A 25,331-nucleotide genomic window follows, 5' to 3' on the forward strand; every position below is an offset into this window, starting at 1 on the left:
TCCCCAAATTGTAGTGCCCAGAAGTGGACATAGTACTCCACTTAGGGCCTCACCAGTGCCAAGTAGAGCTGTACACTTCCATCCTGTGTCTTACATACAAGATGCCTGTTAATACACCCCAGAATCATATTAGCCTTTTTTGCAGCTGCTTCACATTGATGACTCCTATTTCGTTTGTGGTCCACTGTAACCCCCAGATCCTTTTCAGCAGTAGTACCTCTGAGCCAGTTATTCCCCATTTTGTAGTTGTGCATTAATTTAAATCTTGTGCACTTGTCTTCATTGAATTTCATCTTGTTAGTTTCAGACCAATTTTGAATTTTAAACCTGTCCTCCAAAGTGTTTGCAAACCCTCCCAGTTTGGTGTCATCTGCATACTCTCCATTCCATAATCCAAGTTTTTAATGAAAATATTGAATAGTATTGGATTCAGGAATGATCCCTGCAGGACCCCACTAGATACGCCCTTCTAATTTGACAACAAACTATTGATAACTACTCTGCGAGTACGATCTTTCAACCAGTTGTGAACCCACTTTGTAGTAAATTCAACTGGACCACATTTCCCTAGTTTGTTTATGAGAATGTCATGTGGGAATGTGTCAAAAGCCTTAAAATAATCAAGATATGTCTCGTCTTCTGCTTCCCTCTCTCCACTCTAGGTCAGTAATGCTATCAAAGAAGGACATCAGGCTGGTTTGCCATGGTTTGTTCTTGACAAATCCATGCTGACTGTCCCTTATAACCCCATTATCCTCCAGGTGGTTACAAAGTGATTGTTTAATAATTTGCTCTAGTAGCTTTCCAGGTTTCAAAGTTAAGCAGACTGGTCTATAATTCCCTGGGTACGCCTTGTTCCTCTTTTTTATAGATATGTACTATGTTTGCCCTTCAAAAGTCTTCAGGGACCTGTCCTGTCCTCCAGGAGTTTTCAAAGATAATTGAAAATAGCTCCGAGATTGCTTCTGCTATTTCCTTAAGTATCCAAGGATGAATTCAGCAGGCCCTGCTGATTTGAATACATCTATCTTAGTTAAATATTCTTTACCTATTTTGGTTCATATTCCTTCCCTTAGTTGTCAATATTAATTGTGTTGAATATCTGGTCATCATTAACCTTTTTAGTGAATACTGAAGCAAACTAGGCATTAAGCACTTCAGCTTCCTTGATGTCATCATTTGTTAGCTCTCCTTCCCTGCTAAGTAGAGGACCCGCACTTTTCTTGGTCTTTTTCTTGTTCCTAATGCATTTAAAAAACATCCTATTGCCTTTTATGTCACTTGCCAGGTGTAACTCATTTTGTGCCTTAGCCTTTCGCTCATTTTGTCCCTACATACTTCTGCTGTTTCTTTGCATTCCTCCCTGTCAATTTGACCATATTTCCACTTTCTGTAGGATTCCTTTTCTATGTTCAGGTCATTAAAGCGCTCCTGATGGAGCCAGATTGGCCTCTTATGATTCTACCATATTAGAACTAACATCAGCCTTAGTCAAGGGCTGTCCTGTTTAGCACCGTGTCAGCAGGTTGCAGTTAGCCCTATGATCCACTCACTGATTAACCATGACTAGATGAGGCTGTTAACACCCAACAGTCCATCGCTACACTGAGTGATAAGTCACATCAGTTAAGATGTTTTCCAGCAGGAAGTAATTTTTGAGGGCAGATAAGCCCTATCTGGATTTGGCCAAGGGCAGGGTCTTCTCATTGCTTGGTCTTGTTTGTGCAGTTCCCTTATGGAGGAGGCCACTCTGAATTCCTCTGAGAATGTGCAAAGCTTTTCCATTCCATTTATAATGCCATAGCTTCTTGTTCTCACCTGTGCACTGGAAGGTAAGAGTCCATGACAAGGGGCCCTCCACTTCCTTATTAAACCTTGATATTCCACATATGGGACTGTAATGGGTTGAGGGACTCACCACCTGGTGCCTCCTGCTGATGATTCCAGGAATTAGCTCTGTCTGGTGGAGTACCCCCTCCTGGTGGTGCTCCATCTGTCTTTCTGTCCTCCATTGGCATCTCTGGACCCACGTTGCTCCCTGCTTGGTGGCGTCCTCTTCAAGGCCACTGCCCTCTGTCAGTCAGGGCTGGTGCAAGGATGTTTCGTGCCCTAGGCGAAACTTCCACCTTGCCCCCCCCCACGCTTCTGCCCTGAGGCACCCCCCCTGCGGCAGCTCCCCCCTTCTGCCCTGAGGCACCCCCCTTGCAGCAGCTCCCCATTCCCCACACTCTGCCCTGAGGCACCCCCCCGCCCCAGCTCACTCCTGCTCCACTCATGAGCACGAACATGAGCACCCTGAGCACTCCGTCACTGTTTCACTTCTCCTGCCTCCCAGGCTTGCAGCACCTAAGCTGATTGGCGCCGCAAGCCTGGGAGGCGGGAGAAGTGAAGCAGCCATGGAATGATCGGGGAGGAGGCAGGGCAGGGGATAGCTGGGGCGGGGAGTTCCCCTGCATGCTTTCCCCCCCAACTTGCTGCAGGCAGCCCTCCCCACGCTCCCCTGCCCCAGCTTCCTCTGCCTAAATGCCAGCGGTAACTGGGGTGGCTGAAGATCTGGCTGCCACGGTCGCTGCCGAAGAAAATGGCACCCCCCAAATCCTGGCACCCTAAGCAACTGCTTAGGTTGCCTAAATGATTGCACCAGCCCTGCCGGTAGTGCCCCTTAGCCCATCTGCACCCTCTTCTGGGGGTCGATAATCAGCAGTCCTACACCCCAGCCACCATGTCCAACCAGGGATGTGGTGTAGTACAATGGCCACTCCCTATGGCCAATGGCTGGGTGTACTGCAAGGGGTGAAGGGGGGGACCCAGGCCCGCCCTCTACTCTGGGTCCTGGCCCAGAGACCCTCTGGCAGCAGCCTCGCTGTCCTCCTTCTCTCCCCTCCTCTGTCTGTTTCCCTGGGCCACTTCCCCTATAGCCCCTTGCACCCGCTAGGCCCTTCCCTTCAGGACCTGCAGCCTAGCGGCTATGGGCTCAAGCTCTCTAGCCTCTGCGAGCCTGGCCAGCACTGTGCTGTCTGCAGTGCTAGTCTCCACCCTTGGAGACTGACCTTCCCCTCTCAAAGGCCTGGGACAGACTGCTCCCTTCCTGAGCAGCCTTTATATAGGGCTGAGCCTGGCCCTGATTGGCTGTCTCCAAACTGGGCCCTGATTGGCTCCCCATAAGTCCTTTTCTGATTGGCTCCCTGTCTGCACAGGCGCCCTGGCCTGCCGCAGCCCACTCTTTCTAGGAGTGGGGCAGTCCGCCCCACTACAGGGACTCAGATGTTTTTTGGACAAGGGTACCCATGACCATCTCAGTCCTTAGCAACTCTGCTGGGATTGCCATCTACACTTAACTGTGATGGTGATTTTTACGATGTGGGCAGTATTTGAGCATCTGCCTTTTGGAAACTTGACTGAGATCCAACAACCTCATTGCACATTAAGCAGTTTGGTAAATACTTTAGGTCGTGGTACACCTGAGTCAGCCAGGGAGCCAGATTCTACTCTCATCTACCCTGGTGTAACTCCACTGAGTACAGCTGAGCTACTCTGAATTCACTGTGGTGTGCCAGCGGGTTTGTATGGAGCAGGCAGTGGAGAGGGTAAATTATTAATATTTTTCACCTCCCTAACCCCGTTGTCTGTGGATCTCAAAGGGCTTTGCAGTCAGCGAGTGGAGCACCTGTGTTGCAGAGGAATTATCATCCCAACATTGCAGAGGAGGTAATGAAAGCCTGTCCGGCATCTGTTTTGAGATAACTTAGGAGGCACTATATGAGTTCCAGGCATTATCACAACTAAACTAACCCCAAGGTTGCTCCCAAAGATCCATTCCATGGAATCGAAGAGAGCCAGGGCCAGGACCAATATGACAGATATTTCCACAAGAGCCTGGCATGGAGAAATCAAGCTCACACCATTCAGCAAAAACAACGAGGAGTCCTTGTGGCATCTTTGAGACTAACAAATTTATTTGAGCATAAGCTTTCGTGGACTAAAACCCACTTCATCAGGTGCATGCACTGGAAGATACAGAAGGAGAATATATATACACGGAGAACATGAAAAAATGGGTGTTGTCAGGGTTCATACTTTGTATTTTCAGTTTAACAGAGTTGTTACAACCTTCAGCATTGTACAGCACATGGAGTAACAGTAAGGTTGCCAACATTGTATTTAAAAAATACAGGACCAGTTTCCTGGCCGTGCCCCTCTGTCAGTGCTACTCAGATTTGACCTGGCTGCCCCACCATGCATGACAGAGGGGAGGCCAGGCCAAATTCTGGACTGCTTTCCTCTGACAACACTCTACATTGAAACAGATGATAAAAGGCTCTCAATACTGATTTAGTTTGGGACAGGCAATTTTTTATTTAAATAAGGGACAGTCTTAAAGACACAAGACTATTGGCAACCCTACAAAACTGGCCCCATCTGCAGCCAGTACAGCAGAGAGCTTCCGTGGATATTCAGCCCCGCTAAAGCTCTGCTGGACACTCAGCAGAGTACTGTGCACAGGTCCATCCTCTAGTCTAGAGCCATGTGCTTTGAGCTTTCCAAGGTTGAGTAGGCTCCAGCACTGCCTCTTTCCTTGGCCCCTCTGGCACGCTTCATGGAGACGGGAGCTCGTGGTCCAGCTGCTCTAAACCTCCAGGACCCCACGGCCATTCCAGTAGTTTAAGCTCCCCCTTTCCAAGAGCTCCAACTTTGTGGGTGCTCTGGGTTACAGGTTACTTCTCTAGGGACATGTGACAGAAGAAGCACGTAACACACCGACTTTGCAAAAGCTCCCAAACCAACCACTCTATAGACGCTCAAGACGTATAAAGACATAGTCCAAACAATGACATCTGTGTGCATTTCCCTGCTTCAGATTGCTAACTGTTCTTGAGTATTCTTTGGGCTTAGGTTGGAGCCCGCTATGAGTCCAGGATCTCCTCTCCTGCATGTGGCTTCTCCTCCAAATCACAATGTCTCTCTCCTCTTCATCCAACTTTCTTTTTCCTCAGCTGCTCCACAATTCAACAGGACTCTCCCCCGCCCCCAGCTATGAAAACATGCCCCACTGTTATTCTCTGCTGCTCAAGCTTCCGTTGAGTCTCTCCTGAATCTCTAAGCTGCTGCAGTTTTTAAGACCCCGTGCTAACACTGGAACTTTTTGTTCTGCTTCTGGGAAAATTCCATTCCTTCAAGCCTCCAGTGCCCCATGCAGTGACATTGGAGAAAGCGAACTTGATCTGTCATGCAATTACTCCTGTGTTCTCCCCAAATAAGATCTGTTCTGGTGCTGCTAGTCTATAATGATCAACCTGTCCATGGACTGGTGCCACTCTCCTCTTAGCACAAGGAGCATGAGGCAGAACAGAGTCAAGGGCAGTCATAAGACATAAGGAAACAGACCGTTCATAAAATCAAACTGGAAACCATCATTTGTACCTAGCCAGAGTGACTCAATATTTCTCAAGTGTGTGCTGGTGGGGAGGGCATTCTGACCCAGCTGGAAGAGCAGCTTGGAAAGAAAGCGGAGGATTGCTTTTTCCTCATGGATATCAGGGAACCACTGAAGCAGACCCACTGCATTATTAGATGTAAAACTACTGAGGTGGTAGAGAGCCCAGCTGATATCCCAGGGAATGCAACTGGAAGGGGAGCTGAGGTAAGGAGCTGCATCACTCTGCATCCTCTCTCCATGCTATTGTGTATGAAGTCTGGGGTACACAGTGTAGAGAGGGGGTGGTCTATTTAGGGACGAAGGCTTGGATACAGTTTGGGGAATGGGCACCCGTTTCTGCTCAGAGCCTTGGCAGGGATGACATCATCAAGTTCAAGTACAGAGATGCTTCTGGACGAGGAGATTTGTATCAGCTCCTCTCCCCCTCAGACAGGTCTCCAGTGCTTGCTTCAGGTGCCCATTGCCCTGAAATGAAAGGAGAACAGTTTTCTTTGAAAGAATCTTATCTGCAGTGAGGTGTATGTAGCCTGTCTCAAGAAGAGGAGGAAAGGGTTAATAAACTTGCAGATGATACTTAATCACTTAAAATTACCAACGATGGATAAATCCAAAGCTGATGGCGAAGAGTAGCAAAGGGAGCTCACAAAACTAGGAGACTGGGCAACAAAATGGCAGCTGAAGTTCAATGTTGATAAATGCAAAGTGATGCACATTGAAACATAATTCCAACGAACCATACAAAATGATGGGGTGTAAATTAGCTGTTACCACTCTAGAAACATCTCGGAGTCATTGTGGATAGTTCCCTGAAAACATCCACTCGATGGGCAGCAGCAGCAGTTAAAAAAGCAAACAGAATGTTGGAAACTTTTAGGAAAGGGATAGATCAGAAGACAGAAAATATCATACTGCTACTACCTAAATCCATTGTACAACCACATTTTGAATACTGCCTGCAGTTCTAATAGCTCCATCTCAAAAAAGATATATCAGAATTGAAAAAAATACAGAGACAGGCACCAAATACATTTGGGGGTATGGAACAGCTTCCATATAAGGAGAGATTAAAATGACTGGGACTGTTCAGCTTAGAAAACAGATTTCAAAGCGGAGCGGGTTATGATAGCAGTCTATAAAATCATGAAGAGGGAAGTGTTATTTACCCCCTCACATAACACAAGAACCAGGGGTCACCTGATGAAATTAATAGCCAGCAGGTTTAAAACAAACATAGAGAAGTATTTCTTCATATAAGGCACAGTCAACCTATGGAACTCCTTGCCACAGGATATTGTGAAGGTCAAAAGAGGAACAGTGTTCAAAAAAGAATTAGATACCTTCATGGAGGATAGGTTCATCAATGGCTGTTAGCCACAGTAGTTGGGGTGCAACCCTATGCTCTGGAGGTCCCTAAACCTCTGACTGCCAGAAGCTGGGACTGGATGACAGGGGATGGATCACTCCATAATTGCCCTGTTCTCTACAGTCTCTAGGAAGTACCTGGAACTGGCCATTGTCGGAAGACAGCATACTGGGCTACATGGACCATTGTCCGAACCAGTATGGCCGTTTTTTATGTTCTTAACTTCCTTGAAGGAGGAAAAGAACCTGCCACACCCAAAGGGATTGAACAAACTGTCATGCCTATGGGAGGTCAGGTGGTTCTGAAGGAAGTGCAGGGCCTTTTAAAACCAGGCTCTCTGGGGGTGATGTGTCTCAGGATTTGGAATAGAGCTGGTTGACAAATATGAAAAATATCTTTTTTCCTTTTCTCACTAGAAAGACAAAACTTTGTTGAAAATTGGTCAGTTTTTGACCAGTCCTACCGCTAACGGGAAAATTGTCTCTATTTCAAGGTCCGCCCAGTTCTAGTCTGAGCCCCTGAATTGGATCTATTCTGGTGACTGCACGTCGAAGAGGACAAGCAGTTTTCCAGGGTCTCAGAGAGAGAGAATAAAATTCCAAGGGTAATTTTCCAAAAGTTCGAAGTTTTAGTCTCAAAACTGATGTGGGCCCTTAGGAGCGTACATCTTATCAAAAGTCAATGAGACTTAGGTGCCTAAGTACATAAGTCAGTTTTTGAAAATGGGACTTAGAAACCTTATGGATTTTTGAAAACTTCACTCTAAGTTACCAACAATCTCCTTCAGCTTTCTGATGAGATATTGTTCCTTTCTCTTTCTAGCACTATTAATCCCTTGAGTTTGGTCTACAGTCCACTCTTCCTACGAGTCCTGGCTTTGGAAGTTGACCAAATACTCTGATCTCCTGGATTTCATGTCATGAGCAGGACTTTCCTTCCAGAACTCAAGTCACTTGTCATGGGCTATATCTACATTGGCAGAAATGGGACTTGTAATTCACCACTGATGGAGCTGTCTGGTGCTAGCCAGAACAGAAGCTGTAGTGGAGCCTTTCCTCATTGCGTTGTCTAACCCTGCTTTCAGCAGGACTAGATGACATGGTGATAAAAAAGTCTGGGCCTCATTAACTATCACCAGTGGAGCTATGCTGGTTCCCTATCTGGCAGCATAAACAAAGTCCTGTGAGGAATTCCCTGCTTCCCAGTGGGCCCATATGACAGATAGTTTGGTTTTAAGAGACAAGCTGTCATTTCGCACCATGAATTCAAGATTTGTTGGTGCCTGGGTGCTTCCTCGGAGGCGGTTTCTTCTTCTCACTGGGAGAGCTATCATCACAGCTAACAGGGTCTTGTTGATGAGGAAGCCAACTGCCAGCCACAGGAAGGTAGATCTCGAGTTGAGGGAACTGGTAAGGAAAGAAGGAAAGGAGAGAAGCAATCGATTCACAAGGATCAGGAGGGTTTCGGAAAACATGTTGGGACTGAATATAAAATTAGAGTATTTCCTTCATTCTTTGCCATCCAGAACAAATAAACTCAGATACTTAAAATGGGATTTAAGGTTAAAAAAAATTCATGTAAGCCACTGTGTCCCATGGTGTCAAAACTTTAGCCCTCAAAAACATACTTAGTGTAGTTGCCTCCTTCCATGTACTGTACTACGTCAGTGGATGGATGTATCCTTTCCCCTTATAGGAATCATCATTCCATAGCACTGGAGTGGGAAATCCATGTAAGTCAGTGAAGTTATGCTACGGGTGAGTTTCTCCAGGAGTTTGGGAGATAGCTTTTTGCTTCATATAGCGTGACAATATCATCACTTTCTTATTTGGTAGCAATGGATAGCCTCTATATCCTTCAGCCACGGGAAAGCAAAGCCAGTGCACATCTCAGCTAAAATAGCAAGTGTGTGTTCACAGCGGTGTTTTTGGCTCATCACTAATGAAAAACTCACTAGTAGTTTGCACCATGCACACTGCCATGACTAGTGGAAAGAACTCATGAAAGACTGGGTCCAAAATGCAGAGAACGTCTACAAGGCCATAAATACCTACATACAAAAATAGTTAGTGAGATATGCATCATCCCTATCAGAGACACCATTTCCACATGCAGTTAGAACAGGAAATAACTGTGTGGCAAATGCTTACCACACTGAATTACTGCAAACAAAGAGCACTGAGAAATGAGGGTATGTCTATACAGAGAGGTAGTGTGCACCAAGCTGGTGTGCCGCATGCTAACTGGCCGTGTGACTCCTGCTGCTGCGCATACTCAAAGTTCCGTATTGACTTTAAGCCAATCGGGAGATTGAAGCACATAGTGTGTGGTAGCAGGGCCCATAGGGCCAGTTAGTGCACAGCGCTGCAGGTTTACACCCCAGCTTGCCGTGCACTAAATCTGTGTAGACATGTGCTAAACCTCACACCAGCTGTCAGACCTGGCCTCTTGAACTAAGTCTTCACAGAAAAAACAACATCCCTGCATGAGCTGCCCTCGGGAACTCCAGCCATTCTCCTTGAGTGGCTGGTCAGATTGCCCAAGCCCTTCCGTTCATACTGTCAGCATCCCAGGCCTTCCCCTCTGCAAGGCATGTGGCAGGGGCCAATGGTCACCCTGTTACACTAGGCTAGCCAGGGATGAGCAACAAAAATGATGTAAGGCATGGAAAGGAACCACGTGGGGAGGTAAATGAAAAGATTCGATTAATAAACTTCAAGGCCAGAAGGGACCATCATGAGCATCTAGTCTGACCTCCTGCACATCACAGGCCCCAGAACCTCACGCACCCACTCCTGTAACAGACCCATAACCTCTGGCTGAGTTACAGGTCCTCAAGTTACAATGTAAAGACTTTGAGTTATAGAGAATCCACCATTTACACTAATTTAAACTTGCTAGTGACCCATGCCTCATGCTGCAGAGGAAGGCAAAAAAAATGGCAGGATGTCCTCCAATCTGAGCAGAAGGGAAATTCGTTCCCTTCAGCTAGACCCTGAGCATGTGAGCAAAATCCACCAGCCAGACACCTGGAAAGAATTCTCTGTAGCAACTCAGAGCCCTCCCAATCTAGTGTCTAGGATTGATTAGCTCAGAGAAGATACAAATAAAATGGATATGGTGATAAAACCATGAATGGGCCAGACAAGGTAAATCAGGCTCTTCTATTTACCCTTTGAAACCAAAAAGACACACATTTAAAATATATAAGACAATAATATTTTGTGTATACAAATCAATAATTAGCATTTGGAACTCATTGTCACAAGGTATTATGAGCCAGAAGATTAGCTGTATAAAAAAATATTGCATGGTGTGACGGATCCAGGCCAGTGGGGTACAGGAGTCTGGTAGAGGGCAAATATACTGGTCACTGGATGAGTAGTTTTCTGTTCTCTGAGTGACCAGAGCAGGGGCTGTACTAAAGTAATCAGGAATCTGCTAGAACCAATTCAGGCAGACAGGCTGATTAGATCACCTGCAGCCAATCAAGGCAGGCTAACCAGAGCACCTGGGTTTAAAAAGGAGCTTACTCCAGTCATGGGAGAGCCAGAGGAGAGGAAGTGTGTGTGAGGAGCTGGGAGCAAGAGGCACAAGGAGCTGAGAGTAAGAGGGTGTGCTGCTGGAGGACTAAGGAGTACAAGTGTTATTAGACACCAGGAGGTAGGTCCTGTGGTGAGGATAAAGAAAGTGTTGGAGGAGGCCATGGGGAAGTAGCCCAGGGAGTTGTAGCTGTCATGCAGCTATTACAAGCGGCACTATAGACAGCTGCAATCCACAGGGCCCTGGGCTGGAATCCGGAGTAGAGGACGGGCCCGGGTTCCCCCCAAACCTCCAGCTCCTGATCAGACACAGGAGAAGTTGATCCAGACTGTGGGGAAGATCACTGAAGTGAGCACATCTGCCAAATAAGTGCAGACCCACCAAGGTAGAGGAGGAACTTTTTCACAACGGCCGATGAGAACATTGGACACAACACCTTGGACCCTGAGCTGCCTTGTGTACCTTGCTGCACCTGAAGAGAGATGCAGGATGCTGCACGGGATAACATCATCTAACACGTCTTGATGCTTCCATGGTTTTACTGGTGTTTAATTTTCACTAATACCTCAGATTATTAAAACAGAATAATTGCATCAATGAAATCTGCTTTTTCACTCTTTACATTTCTTGCTTCCTTGTTCCATTTCACCCTGCTCCTCTCTCCAAAAAGAGATACCAGGCAGCTGCATTTTTCTGGTTCTCACAACATTGTGTTGCTTGAGTTTTAACAAAACAGAGGAATAACTAACAACTATAGTTTTAAAAAAGGGTTGTTTAATGGGCTAGAGAGACAAGACAGGCGAAGTAATATATTTTACTTGACCAATTTTTTAAAATTTTCCTCATTTTTTCCACTGTGCAAAATTTTGATTAAAAATATCATTGAAATTCAAAAAATGACGACTAACTCTAAAGGAAACATTTCCCCGCTTACTGCTTTTCTTTCTAAGAACTTTTTTTTAGGTTAAATTAGCTGCTAATGGTCCTTTATGCAATGTTGTTGTAGCACAGTTGGTCCCAGGATATTAGAGAGACAAGATGGGTGAAGTAATATTTTTTACTCAACCAATTTCTGTTGGTGAGAAAAGACAAGCCCTTGAGCTTACACTGAGCTGTTCTTCAGATCCGGGAAATGTACTCAGAGTATCACTGCTAAATACAAGCTACATACAGGGTCCTTTGAAAAGCTGTATGATAGTCTTCTTTTATTTCATTGCTTCTTTTTTGAGCTGGTCCTAGAAATGTAAGGATATTTGGGGGACATTTTTGAAATTTTTTATTTCATGAAATATTTCACAGAAAATTTTGAAATTTTTTCAATGAAAAATGCCTTATTTCAATAGGGGAAATAAATCACCCTTCCCCCCTCCAATGGAAAAGCAGGGGTGAGAGAATTAAAAAAACGAGGGAGTACTTTGCCCACTGAAACTAAGTACAGTGAGGGAGTGACTTGATTATAATCTATAAGTATCTACACTGGGAACAAATTTTTAATGGACTCCTCAATCTAGCAGAGAAAGGTATAACACAATCCTGTGACTGGAAGTTGAAGTGAGACAAATTCAGACTGGCATAAATTGATAAAGGTTAGAGTGATTAAAATTTGAACAATTTATCAAGGGTCTTGGTGAAGTCTCCATCACTGATAATTTTGAAATCAAGATGGGATGTTTTTCTAAAAGATCTGTTCTAAGAATTATTTGGGTCAGTTTTCTGGCCTGTGTTATACATGAAGTCAGACTAGACGATCACAGTGGTGCCTTCTGGCATTAGAATGTCTGAATCTCTGAAAATGTTCTCAATAATTGAAATATTTTTCATTTAGAAAAAAAAGCATTTTTGAACAAAATGAAATTTTCATTTTGATTGAAAAAATATTTTCTGTCTGAACTAAGTTTTGATGGAGAATTTTAAACCAGCTCTACTTCTCACTTTTGCTGCACTTCTTCTCCTAGATGAAAGCAGATTTACCAGCTACTGTGGGGAGGCCAGGCACTGACAGGAGGTGATGGTTACAAAGATGACTTCTGTGACTTTAGAAGTACAGGAAACCCTGCTCCAATAGCTGGGGGACTAGATTGCTCTGCTACTATATACATTTTTCCTGTGATTTTAACAATGAATGATATAACAGCATCCACTTTACAGTATATTATAGTATCCTTACCAAATATGGTGCTTCAGAGCATAAATTACACATTTTAGTTGATATATGGGAAGACTTGTCTCCACCAGAGGTTCAGGTTCAAGACCTCACTGGGCTAGAGGCTCCATAAACAGACATGGGTCTGGCCCTATTTACCCATGCATTCAGAATGAAGCTAAAGCCTACACTGGTTCATCAAAGGCTAAAATTTTAAAGGATTTTTTTCTAACAATCCTGGTATTAAAACCCAAGGTAAACTGTGTAGTAGACTGATTTTTATATTTAAAGCTACTGAGTTACTCCAAAATCTAGTAGTATTTCCTATTTACAGTTAAGGGTGGAATAGAAAGAATAAAATAAAAACAATGCGGTACTATACTTTAGATGTGAGATCTGTAAAAATGGATGCAGTTAAGTCTGGAATCAGGAACTAGTAATGGTGCTTCAGCATTAGAGATGAAGGCATCTTTTTTACTATTTTTTCCATAGAGACTAAATTAAAATTAATATTATCAGTTTCACCTAAATATTAATTGATACACTAAAAAAACATACTACAAGGTGTGATGGGGCAGCTACAACTCACTGGCAGAAAGGGGTTAAAAGCAGCCCTAGGGAGGCTGTGGTGGAGGCAGCCAATTAGAAAGGGGTTGAGAGGAGCAGCCAATCATGGCTCAGAAGACTCATATAAGACGGGCTCCAAAGCAGGGCAGAGCTCAGTAGCTGGCTGGAGCTTGAGAGGAGAAGACCAGGTTCCTAGCAGGAAGAAGGAACCCAACATCTGGGACAATGCATTGCTGCAAGCAGGGACTGGGGAAGCTAGAGAGAGCTCCTGGCTGGCTGCTAGGGCCTGCAGGCTGAGGCCCTTAAGTAAGGGCAGAAGAGGGTGCTGGAGCTGCATGGGAAGTGGCCCTGGGACAATGAACTGCAGTTGCCATTCAGGGCAGTAGCTGGGCAAAGATTGCAGGTCCCCTGCAAGGGGGGAACACAAAGCATGGCACAGCTGGAAGGGAGTGTCACTGATAAGGATGCTGCAGTCCTGAGAGTAGTGTGGGTCCTAGAATGAAAGTGATGGTGGTGAGGCACCACCAGAGAAGAGCACCCTGACAAGTAGAGCTAATTCCTGTGACAGCCAGAAGGAGGTGCCAGAGTGGTAAGTACCACCCCGTCACACAATGGCCATCAGACCAGTGCCTGGATAGCTCGCACACCTAGTTGGCTTTTTCACATCACATGTTCCTTCCTTTAATGCTAAATCCTGTCTATGCCATTTGACATATGGAGTAAGGTCCTGAACTTCTCTCTGTGTCCCTGTGAAAACAAGCTAGTCTCTGAAGCCCAGCTGAGCTCTTTCAGGCAGGGAACGTCTTTTGTGTTCTGTTTTGTACAGCGCCTAGTGCAATGAGGTACTGGTCCATGATACCACCACAATACAAACCAGAGACCCTGAAAGAAAAAAACCTAAATTGAATAAACCAGTAAATAGAAGAAAGTGATACACTGCTGGGGAAATATTTAATAGGGCTTCCGCAGCTTCCACTGAGCACAATGGGCACTGGCTGGCGTCAGGAATGAGTAGGGGGCAGCTCTGCTTTTACAATGGCTGATGCAGGGAACTGTTTGGATTCAATGCATCCAGATTAATGTCATTTCTCTTGCTCCAAAGAGCAGCAGCTGTGAGGGCTAATGATAATACAGTGACAAGACTAGTAAATTCTCAAACGAGACAGGGCCTAGATTTCATCTGCCCATTTTACTATGTGCCATTTAACACTGGTTGGCAGGTAGGAAGAGGACACTAATCTGGCACCTTTTAAAGGAGGCCTGCTGCATTCAGTGCCACTGTGAAAAGCTGCTGTTTTCTCTCTGAAAAGACGAGCATGTTGGATCAGCCGCTAACAACCCCTTGGAGGTGTGCGAACACAGAGGCTGCCTTAGAGGAAGGGGTTGGAGCCTTACCTGCTGTCTTCTGGGGTGACCCCAGCACTAGCTGTGCTAAGGACTAGGCTGGTGTGACCTGTGCTTGAGGTAACTGGGACGACACTTGTAGTTGTAGCTGCAAATACAAACACAGTTTCAACACCTCAGGCCTTGTCTACACCAGCCTTTATCCCATAACATTTCCCGCCAGTGCTAGTTACTCCTGGTGCAGGGCTAGTGGAGACAAGCTGGCAATGCTGTGAGCACTGTGTCATGCAGACCTACTTGGAGCAAGCTAAGAAACACAGTGGTTAAAAGGCTGGGTGGCCACCTGAGCCTTGTACACTAGCGTTCACACTGTTGCTACTGAGAGAAGCAAATGGTATGATGGGGAGGTTGCTCTGTATTGCAAAGCTTCTCATGTAACAAGAAGCATGTAACAATCCTAGACAAGGCTAGCCACCAGCATGTGAGACTCAGGCCATTAGCATCACCTGTGAACAGCTCCCCCACAGTAATAAGGACACAAACTAAAGAAACCAAGCTTTAGAAACATGCAAAAAATTGATACAGCAACAGTTTCTAGGGCCATTACCTGCACATCCCTGCAGGTCTCCATTGAAGTATCAGGGCTCACAGACTGTGCATTCAATCCCATGTATTATGATTACAGCAGGATGACATTTTTGGACTGAAACAGTTTGTTGAAAAAGCAGGTTTGGGTCAACTGAAATAGTTAATGAATTCATGTTGGATTTGTCAAATTGTTTCTAGCTAACCAAAAATTCAGATTTTTGCACAGCTCTAAATCTGATATGGACTTAATGTCTGACTGCTTCCCTTGGACATGACTATCCCCACCCTTCTGTATGGCTCTACTGCCCTCTTCAAAAACAGGCCACAGAAAGTCACTGGGCTCTTATAAATAGTTTGCTAATTTCACTCATTTAAGAACAATAAGTAATTAGTGCTTAAATACTATGAGTCTGTGCATCATAGAAGAACCTAGATAGAACTAATTGAACACAAGCAAAGGGGAGATGAGAAATTAATATTTAATAGGTCATTAAAAACAGAAATATTCACATGGCTGAAGTCCTGGTCTCAGCTGATGTTCTACATCAGCGCCTAGTGTGAGTATGAAAGAGGAGACAAGGGTTTTGGGTGGGGGAATTCTGGAATAATCTGGGAGGAGGCAGAGAGAGGAGGAGGGAGAGAGAGGGGAAAGTGGGAATGAAATCAGCACCCCCCCCCCACATTTTCCCTACCAATAAATACTCACCCTTGGTAACAGCCAGTTTAACTTCAAAGATTAGGTAAAACTGGGAGGCTTGTAGTGTGCACACCAGTACACCCCCTGCATCGTCTACCTGCAGATTCTCCATGTGACAGTAACAATCCCTTTCTGGGTGTCGTCATGTATCCTGCTCTGCCTTTCTGAGCCCTGTTTTGATATCCGTAGTATCTGCGATCAGTATTGACCAAGACATCACATCTAGTCTGACCTTTCCATCTGCACCAGGCTTTCTTCACCTCTTTGTAATCCTGTGTGTTGTATGGACACTGGACAGAGAGACTCTGCCCCTCAATAGCATCGTATTCTTGGACTTCTGGAAAAGACAAAAACTGGTCAGTACGATCTGGTTGAGAGGTACAATGACGTACATTTCCTATGAGTGTCATATGCCCAATGAGCCAAATCTTCCCTGGTATAGCTCCAGTCACTGGCTTCAGCTGAGTTACAGGAAGGAGTTGAACGTGAACTGGTGTATTTGGTCTTGTTTGCCACACAAATCAACTGTCTGGGCTGTTCTCTTTGCACTTGATCATCCAAAGTCTCGCAGAATGAGGAAGTTACTGATCCTTTCCAGGCCAGGTTCTCCGAAGAGCTCAGTGTGTGGGGTGCACTCTGGGTCCTGAGCTCTTGGAAATCTGGCCCTGATTGTTGGGACTGAGCACTTTAAAATGTCCCCTCAGAATCTGCTTCTTGCATAAATAAACGTAACCATATAAATTGACAGCCCCCACCCAACCCAGAAGCTATTAGAAGGGAAAACAGAAAAAGACTATATCTAACAGGAACAGGAATGGTCTGTGGCTGAATTGCGGAGGTGCTTCAGAGCAGTTCACAGTGGTGAGACAGGAGAGAGGAGACGAGGGTGACAGATTCTGTGGGCAGTCAGGAGGAATCGATACAGAGCAGGGGAGAGATGATAAAGCAGGGAAAGACATGGGATTATATTCAGCAGAAAAGACCGTTCTCTGAAAGGAAATTAACTCACCCTTGGAAACATCCAGTTAATGGTCATCATGTGGATAACATTTGTATTGGGTGGGGTAATAGCGCGCGCACCAGTACACGCCGGAGTCCTGCACCTGCAGCTTCTCCATGGTGATGGTTACAGTACCCATTCGCCGGGTGATCCTCTATCGTGGCTCTTCCAAAGGTATCCTTGTTACGGTATCCATATGATGTGTAAGAGGTGCTAACTAATGGAAAGCATTTCTCATCTCTCAGCTGGCACCAGGTTTTCGGCGTTGCACTGTAATCCCAGTAATTGTAGCGACACTCAACAATGAGCCTCTGCCCCTCCTCTCTGCTCACCACTGCGTCAAACTCTTGTGCCTCGAATCCTGGAAAACACCAAACCCCCTCAGTAAGAGCTGAGGTGGAACAAGGCTGCCTGCTGCCCCCTCTATCCTGCACTCAAGTGCTTAGACCAAACACATCCCAAGAACTGGAGCCTGGGAAGAATGGAGATGAATCGGTACAAGCAGCAATTACAAATCATTCTCCTGTCCGGGCTGGATTAATGCAGGAGTTTAGGGGCTGCAGCCCAGGGCCCCAGGCTAAGGGGGGCCTGGCGCAGCAGGGCTCAGGCAGGCTACCCGCATTCCATGGCCTCAAGCCGCTCCTGAAAGTGGCCGGCTGCTGGCACATCTCTGCAGCCCCTGTTGGGGGATGGGGGGGTGGAGGAGGCCTCACCTGCTGCCCCCTCTCCCAGCACTGTCCCCACATCTCCCATTGGCCGGTTCCTGGCTAACACGAGCTGTGTGGGCAGCGTTTGCAGGTGTGGACAGCACACGGAAACATGCTGTCCTATTCCCCCCAAGGGTGTGCAGAGATGTACCAGCAGCCGGTTGCTTCTGGGGGCACTGTGGGGCTACGCTGCTGCTGGGAGCTGCCTGTGGTAAGCGCCTCCCGGCCAAAGCCTGCATCTCACACACTCTCCTGCACCCCAACCCCCTGCCCCAGATGAGAATCTCCTCCTGCAACAAACTCCCTTCCAGAGCCCATACCCTTGACCCTCTCCTGCACCCCAGTCACTCTGCCCCAAACTGGCCCCCCTCCTGCAGACTCCTTCCCAGAAAGAAACTAATATAACAGCTGTTCTAAGGTAGAAGTAGGCTATTTTGAATTAACTTAACTATATTCTACATGTTTTAAGAGTGAAATGTAACCACAGAATGGCCTTATGTTAATTAAAAGGCAAGTGTAGTATAGCGTTAATAGCCTCAATGCCAAAATGTGATCATTTTGTCTTAAATTAGCAAAAAGACTTGTATACAGGGGCCCCACAAAATCTAATACCCCTGGGCCCACGGAGAGTTAATCCGGCTCGTTCCTAACTCCTGCCTGGAGTAACATATCCTGGAATATCTCCTGCAAGTGTCTTCTGCACACAGTGTGTTTTTTCAGTATGTATTCCCATTTTCTTTGTTTATTTGTAACATTTCAGTCTCTCTGGTGGTTAAAGTCCCTGTGTCATCTTTATCTATTTACATGTAGGGAGCTGGCAATAAACCAGCCCAAATCTTAACTCATTGCAGCATCAGTCATAATAACAGTGGTAAGTCACATTAAATATTCAGCTCTCAGAAGATAGGTCATGCGCTTGATTTACCCTGGTGTAAGTGAAAGCAGAATCAGGCCTGTTTTGTTTTTTTAAATCTCTCCTCAACGAAGAAGCTGGACAGTTGAGCACAGATCTTTGAGCTGGGTAGTTCTCTGCTGCACTCACACAGAGACGGTTTGGATATTCCAGTAGATCTTTTCCATCTCTTGTTTCTGTGACTTTAGGAACTTTGCTCTCCCATCTAACATCTGACCTTTCCAGTGTCATGATTGTTCCTATTCCTAGGGGGTAGACCACTATTTTAATTTCAAATAATTTAGGACACATCTCTAGCTGCGTGAAGCTGACTGCTCCACAACTGAAGAAAAATGAAGCTAGCCAGAAAGATTTCTGCTCATTCCTTTATTATGTGTTTCCTTATCAATCCTATTTATTGCAGTAATACTGAGAGGCCACGCAAGAATGGGGCCAAATCGTACCAGGCACTCTGCAACTGCCCAGGAAGAATGGGTGCCACACTCAAGTCTCTTTTCAGACCCTTTCCTCAGGGCACAGTTTATTAAAAAACCTCACAAGATAACACAAAACAAAAGCAACCCCCCTCTGACAAACAGGCTGCAAGACCCAGAGAACTTTCCCTCTGCCCTTGTAAAAGGTCACTCCCCCCTTCCCTTTAAAACCTTGAATCAGGTGACAAGCAGCCTGTAATGGGGTGGTCTGATCCTTTATGGGCCACAGGCCTGGAGTTGGTCAGCGTGTCCAATTAGCCCTGCCTGCCACAGGGGGTGGAGGGGGGAGAGTGATGTTTAAGTAGTAAACCCTGCTGGGTGTGGAGAAGCTGATTCTCCTATAAAGAGCAGCAGGATGCTGCAGAGAGGGGATGATCAGGAAGTTGTAGAGAGATGGCAGGGAGTGGAGTGAGAGAGGCTTCTGCAGGGAAGACCCTGTGACCAAGTGAGTAACTCCAACTAGGTAGGGTGGGAAGAGCCTGAGACACTAGCAGAGTTTGGGGCTCTGTCTAGCTTACTGCTGGGGGAAGGACTTTTGGTGTTAATATTTGAAATTTCTGATAATAAACCAGACTCTAAGTAGGGCTGTTCTCACTGGATTCATTAAAGTCGGTGTGGAATTTATTTGGTAAATACCTTGAAAGGGGAAACGGAGGCAGGTCCCTACACAGCAATCTTTGGCCATGAGGGGGTGCTCAGGAGGTGGCTGGTGCTGGGGAGAGCCCTTAGCTATATCCTGGCTGTTCTACCCGTGTCACACAGAGACAGTCCTGCCCCAAAGAGCATATTAGGGCTGCTGATTAATCTCATTAACTAATGTGATTAACTCAAAAAAAATTGCAATTAATCATCATTTTAATTGCACTGTTAAACAATAGACTACCAACTGAAATGTATTAAATATTTTTGGATGTTTTTCTACATCTTAAAATATATTGATTTCAGTTACAACACAGAATATAATGTGTACAGCACTCACTTTATATTATTATATTTGTTTACAAATATTTGCACTGTAAAAATTAAAAGAAATAGTATTTTTCAATTCATACGAGTACTGTAGTGCAATCTCTTTATCATGAAAGTGTAACTTACGAATGTAGATTTATTTTTTTATTGCAAAACAGTGTACACTTTGTATTGTGTTGTAATTGAAATCAAACTATTTAAGATGTAGAAAACATCCAAAAATATTTAAATAAATGGTTTGTATTATTGTTTAACAGTGTGATTAATTGTGCAGATAATCACAATTAATTTGTTTAATCGCTTGCCAGTCCTACATGCCCTCTAAATAGACAAGGCCAACCCAGGCTGGGAAGGGAAAGGGATATAATGCCCCAGCAAAGCGAACAATGCAATGGCTGCCAAAGTGAAGCCCTCAACAGTTCTCAAGGGACAGTCCATGGACCATTGTTGGTCAGCAGAGCCCTGCGTGATGGCGCACAGGTCTCAATGCTTTAAGAAACAAGCAGTGAGGATTGAGGTGATTGATTGGAGCTGTATGCAGCTAGAGCCTGTCTGCACAGGGGACATTGCTGCCAGTATAGCTATACCAGGATAGCTGGATATCGCCCCTGTGAAATAAGTCTACAATAGGGGCTTGCACTGGTGCAGCTACACTGGTTTAACAACACATCCCCAGTTTGTGAGTGTGAAAAGTTGAAATTTCCATGAAGAGCAGACAATAATTTTCCATCAAAAATAGTGTTGAGAAAACGTTTTTGAACAGTGCTACTGGTGGATGCTAAGCACTTTTTGAAAATCTGGCCCTGTTTTGTCTCAGTGCCTGGGAATTGACTCAGGGAACAAAGGTCTACTTCTGCTCCCTCTCTCTCCAGCATAAATCTGAAGTAAATCCCTTGATGTCAAAATAATTATGCAGATGGGAGATCAGAATTGGTTTCCTAATGGTTACAGCTGATTTCCTATGGCTGCTGTGTCGTTTTCTGGACGTGTGTGTGAGAGCATGTTTGTTTTACTGAGAGAGAAGGGAGAATTCTGTATTGAGCAGGAAGCGAGTACCCAAAAGAAAAGGAAGTGCCTGACTAGTGGTCACTAGACCTGCACTTGGGAAGAACTCTTGTAGCTGTTATTATATTTAAATTATGCAAGTGTCCAGAGATTCAGAAGATCAAGGCTTGAATGTGTAGGGGCTGTACAAACACATAGGAACAGTTTATAGTCTTATCTGCAGTGAGCTTAGCAGGGGCTTAAGAGGACAAGTGACACAAGAAAGGTGGAGACGGTCGAGGAGAGAGAGATGCAGTCACACTTACATAATAACACCATTTTCTGTAGAGCTCTGCTGAGGGGTGCTTGAAATATTGTAGAACTGCTGCCACTGGACTTAAGCCAGTTTTGTACTGCAAATTTGGGCTTCCTGATGCCTCCAAAGGAATTCCCACTTCCTGTATGTTTATTTTGATAGAGGGAATTTCCTTCCGATATTTTTAAGGCTCCTCTTGTGCCTAATTAGTGGGAAAGCGCCCTGCTCACCCTACAGTCTATGCAAATAAGTCATATAGGCCCACAAAAGCATTTTATCAGAATTTAATCCAAGGAGACATTTTAGTGACTAAAATAAACAATTAGAGGCCTTGATCTATCATATCAATAATTGGCTTCTAATGGAACTGGACACCCATGGGCCAGGTTTCTGCTGCTGTAAATCTGCATCAATCCATTGACTTTAAATGATGCCAATTTGTGATGGCAGATGATGCCATCTGATTATCTGGCCCAGAATCTATCTCCGAAAATTGCAAATTAATAATAAAATTGAGATCTCCACCTGTATTTTTGCAGGGATACATGTGTGGGTGCTCAAAAATGTTTACCCATTGAACCTGGAGTTTCCAGTATCTGGTGTAAATTGGTGCAGCCACATTGACTTCAGTAGCGCTCTGGTGTCAATTTACATCACTTGAGATATTGGTCTGGCAGGGATCCTCACGCTCCTTACTGTGCTGTTTCTCACACAGTTCAAGCACATTTGACAAACAAGCAGGGAAAATATAGTCCCAATCCCACCTGCTCCTGCCATGGAATGTCCATGTTACCCCCAAGTATCACAACATTCTTCCTCTTACCTGAGATGCAGAGCACAGCAGCAGGAATCTCAACTCCATCTGTCTTCAAGCCCACAGAAGGGGCATTGCTGGAATATCCCATGGAACGTGAAATGGATTTTTAGGAAGTGTCGTCTCTCTGAGCTCTCCCCTATCGACACTGCAGCTGCATGAGGAAGTGGCTGAGGTCTTGCCTTAGCGCGGAAATTCTTCATCAGTTTTGCAACAAAACTGATATTAAGATAATTTAATTGTGTATTTACGGAAGTGGATGGCAACAAAAGAGTTGGGAGGGGGGCTTTACACATCCCTCGTGGGCAGTGTCACTGGCTGATCTTTCACAAACTGGGCTAAAGGATCATTTTGTTAAGTTCCCTGTATGGGAAAGGGGGAAATAAGCTGGTGTCTCAGGCTCAAATCAATCCCAAAGAAAAAAGGAGTGCATTTTAAGAGACATGTTTCCTGAGCACGGAAATGTGATGCATTAAAATGCACCCCTTTTTGCTTTGTAGTTTGATTGGAGCCTGAAAAACCATCTCGTTCCCCTTTCCCATGACTCTTGTGATCAATAACGAGGATCATCTTTTGACACAGCTTCCACCAGGACATTGAGACCAGTTGGGTTGTTTTTGCTACTATGGCGTTGTCTCTGCTGCAAACTGTATGATAGAATCCTAGAGATATAGGGCTGGAAGGGACCTTGAGAAGCCATCAAGTCCAGCCCTCTGCGCTGTGGCAGGACCAAGTAAACCTAGATCATCCCTGACAGGTGTTTATTCAGTCTGTTCTTCAAACCCTCCAGTGACGGGGATTCCACAACCTCCCTTGGAAGCCTGTTCCAGAGCTTAACTACCCTTACAGGTAGGTTAAATACTAGGAAAAACTTTCTAAGTGTCCCTTGCCACGGATTAAGTACGTTACTTCTTGTCCTACCTTCAGTGGACATGGAGAGCAATTGATCACTGTCCTCTTTGAAACAGCTCTTAAGATATTGGAAGACTGTTATCAGCTCACCCCTCGGTCTTCTTTCCTCAAGCCTCAACACGCCAGGTTTTTCAACCTTTCCTCATAGATTTTCTAAACCTTTGAGCATTTTTGTTGTTCTCCTCTGGACTCTTTCCAGTTTGTCCACATCCTCCCCAAATTGTAGTGCCCAGAAGTGGACATAGTACTCCACTTAGGGCCTCACCAGTGCCAAGTAGAGCTGTACACTTCCATCCTGTGTCTTACATACAAGATGCCTGTTAATACACCCCAGAATCATATTAGCCTTTTTTGCAGCTGCTTCACATTGATGACTCCTATTTCGTTTGTGGTCCACTGTAACCCCCAGATCCTTTTCAGCAGTAGTACCTCTGAGCCAGTTATTCCCCATTTTGTAGTTGTGCATTAATTTAAATCTTGTGCACTTGTCTTCATTGAATTTCATCTTGTTAGTTTCAGACCAATTTTGAATTTTAAACCTGTCCTCCAAAGTGTTTGCAAACCCTCCCAGTTTGGTGTCATCTGCATACTCTCCATTCCATAATCCAAGTTTTTAATGAAAATATTGAATAGTATTGGATTCAGGAATGATCCCTGCAGGACCCCACTAGATACGCCCTTCTAATTTGACAACAAACTATTGATAACTACTCTGCGAGTACGATCTTTCAACCAGTTGTGAACCCACTTTGTAGTAAATTCAACTGGACCACATTTCCCTAGTTTGTTTATGAGAATGTCATGTGGGAATGTGTCAAAAGCCTTAAAAAATCAAGATATGTCTCGTCTTCTGCTTCCCTCTCTCCACTCTAGGTCAGTAATGCTATCAAAGAAGGACATCAGGCTGGTTTGCCATGGTTTGTTCTTGACAAATCCATGCTGACTGTCCCTTATAACCCCATTATCCTCCAGGTGGTTACAAAGTGATTGTTTAATAATTTGCTCTAGTAGCTTTCCAGGTTTCAAAGTTAAGCAGACTGGTCTATAATTCCCTGGGTACGCCTTGTTCCTCTTTTTTATAGATAGTACTATGTTTGCCCTTCAAAAGTCTTCAGGGACCTGTCCTGTCCTCCAGGAGTTTTCAAAGATAATTGAAAATAGCTCCGAGATTGCTTCTGCTATTTCCTTAAGTATCCAAGGATGAATTCAGCAGGCCCTGCTGATTTGAATACATCTATCTTAGTTAAATATTCTTTACCTATTTTGGTTCATATTCCTTCCCTTATTTGTCAATATTAATTGTGTTGAATATCTGGTCATCATTAACCTTTTTAGTGAATACTGAAGCAAACTAGGCATTAAGCACTTCAGCTTCCTTGATGTCATCATTTGTTAGCTCTCCTTCCCTGCTAAGTAGAGGACCGCACTTTTCTTGGTCTTTTTCTTGTTCCTAATGCATTTAAAAAACATCCTATTGCCTTTTATGTCACTTGCCAGGTGTAACTCATTTTGTGCCTTAGCCTTTCGCTCATTTTGTCCCTACATACTTCTGCTGTTTCTTTGCATTCCTCCCTGTCAATTTGACCATATTTCCACTTTCTGTAGGATTCCTTTTCTATGTTCAGGTCATTAAAGCGCTCCTGATGGAGCCAGATTGGCCTCTTATGATTCTACCATATTAGAACTAACATCAGCCTTAGTCAAGGGCTGTCCTGTTTAGCACCGTGTCAGCAGGTTGCAGTTAGCCCTATGATCCACTCACTGATTAACCATGACTAGATGAGGCTGTTAACACCCAACAGTCCATCGCTACACTGAGTGATAAGTCACATCAGTTAAGATGTTTTCCAGCAGGAAGTAATTTTTGAGGGCAGATAAGCCCTATCTGGATTTGGCCAAGGGCAGGGTCTTCTCATTGCTTGGTCTTGTTTGTGCAGTTCCCTTATGGAGGAGGCCACTCTGAATTCCTCTGAGAATGTGCAAAGCTTTTCCATTCCATTTATAATGCCATAGCTTCTTGTTCTCACCTGTGCACTGGAAGGTAAGAGTCCATGACAAGGGGCCCTCCACTTCCTTATTAAACCTTGATATTCCACATATGGGACTGTAATGGGTTGAGGGACTCACCACCTGGTGCCTCCTGCTGATGATTCCAGGAATTAGCTCTGTCTGGTGGAGTACCCCCTCCTGGTGGTGCTCCATCTGTCTTTCTGTCCTCCATTGGCATCTCTGGACCCACGTTACCCACGTTGCTGGTGGCGTCCTCTTCAAGGCCACTGCCCTCTGTCAGTCAGGGCTGGTGCAAGGATGTTTCGTGCCCTAGGCGAAACTTCCACCTTGCCCCCCCCCACGCTTCTGCCCTGAGGCCCCCCTGCGGCAGCTCCCCCCTTCTGCCCTGAGGCACCCCCCTTGCAGCAGCTCCCCATTCCCCACACTCTGCCCTGAGGCACCCCCCGCCCCAGCTCACTCCTGCTCCACTCATGAGCACGAACATGAGCACCCTGAGCACTCTGTCACTGTTTCACTTCTCCTGCCTCCCAGGCTTGCAGCACCTAAGCTGA

The 25,331-nt window shown here is 45.1% G+C and overlaps 1 pseudogene; it reads right to left on the bottom strand.

Annotated features, from left to right (window-relative positions):
* Positions 1-7,956: 7,956 nt before the first annotated feature.
* The window catches only part of LOC115651272, a 36,911-nt pseudogene continuing 19,536 nt past the window's right edge, over positions 7,957-25,331 (bottom strand).

The sequence above is a fragment of the Gopherus evgoodei genome, chromosome 4 (genome assembly GCF_007399415.2).
Source record: "Gopherus evgoodei ecotype Sinaloan lineage chromosome 4, rGopEvg1_v1.p, whole genome shotgun sequence".
NCBI lineage: Eukaryota > Metazoa > Chordata > Testudines > Testudinidae > Gopherus > Gopherus evgoodei.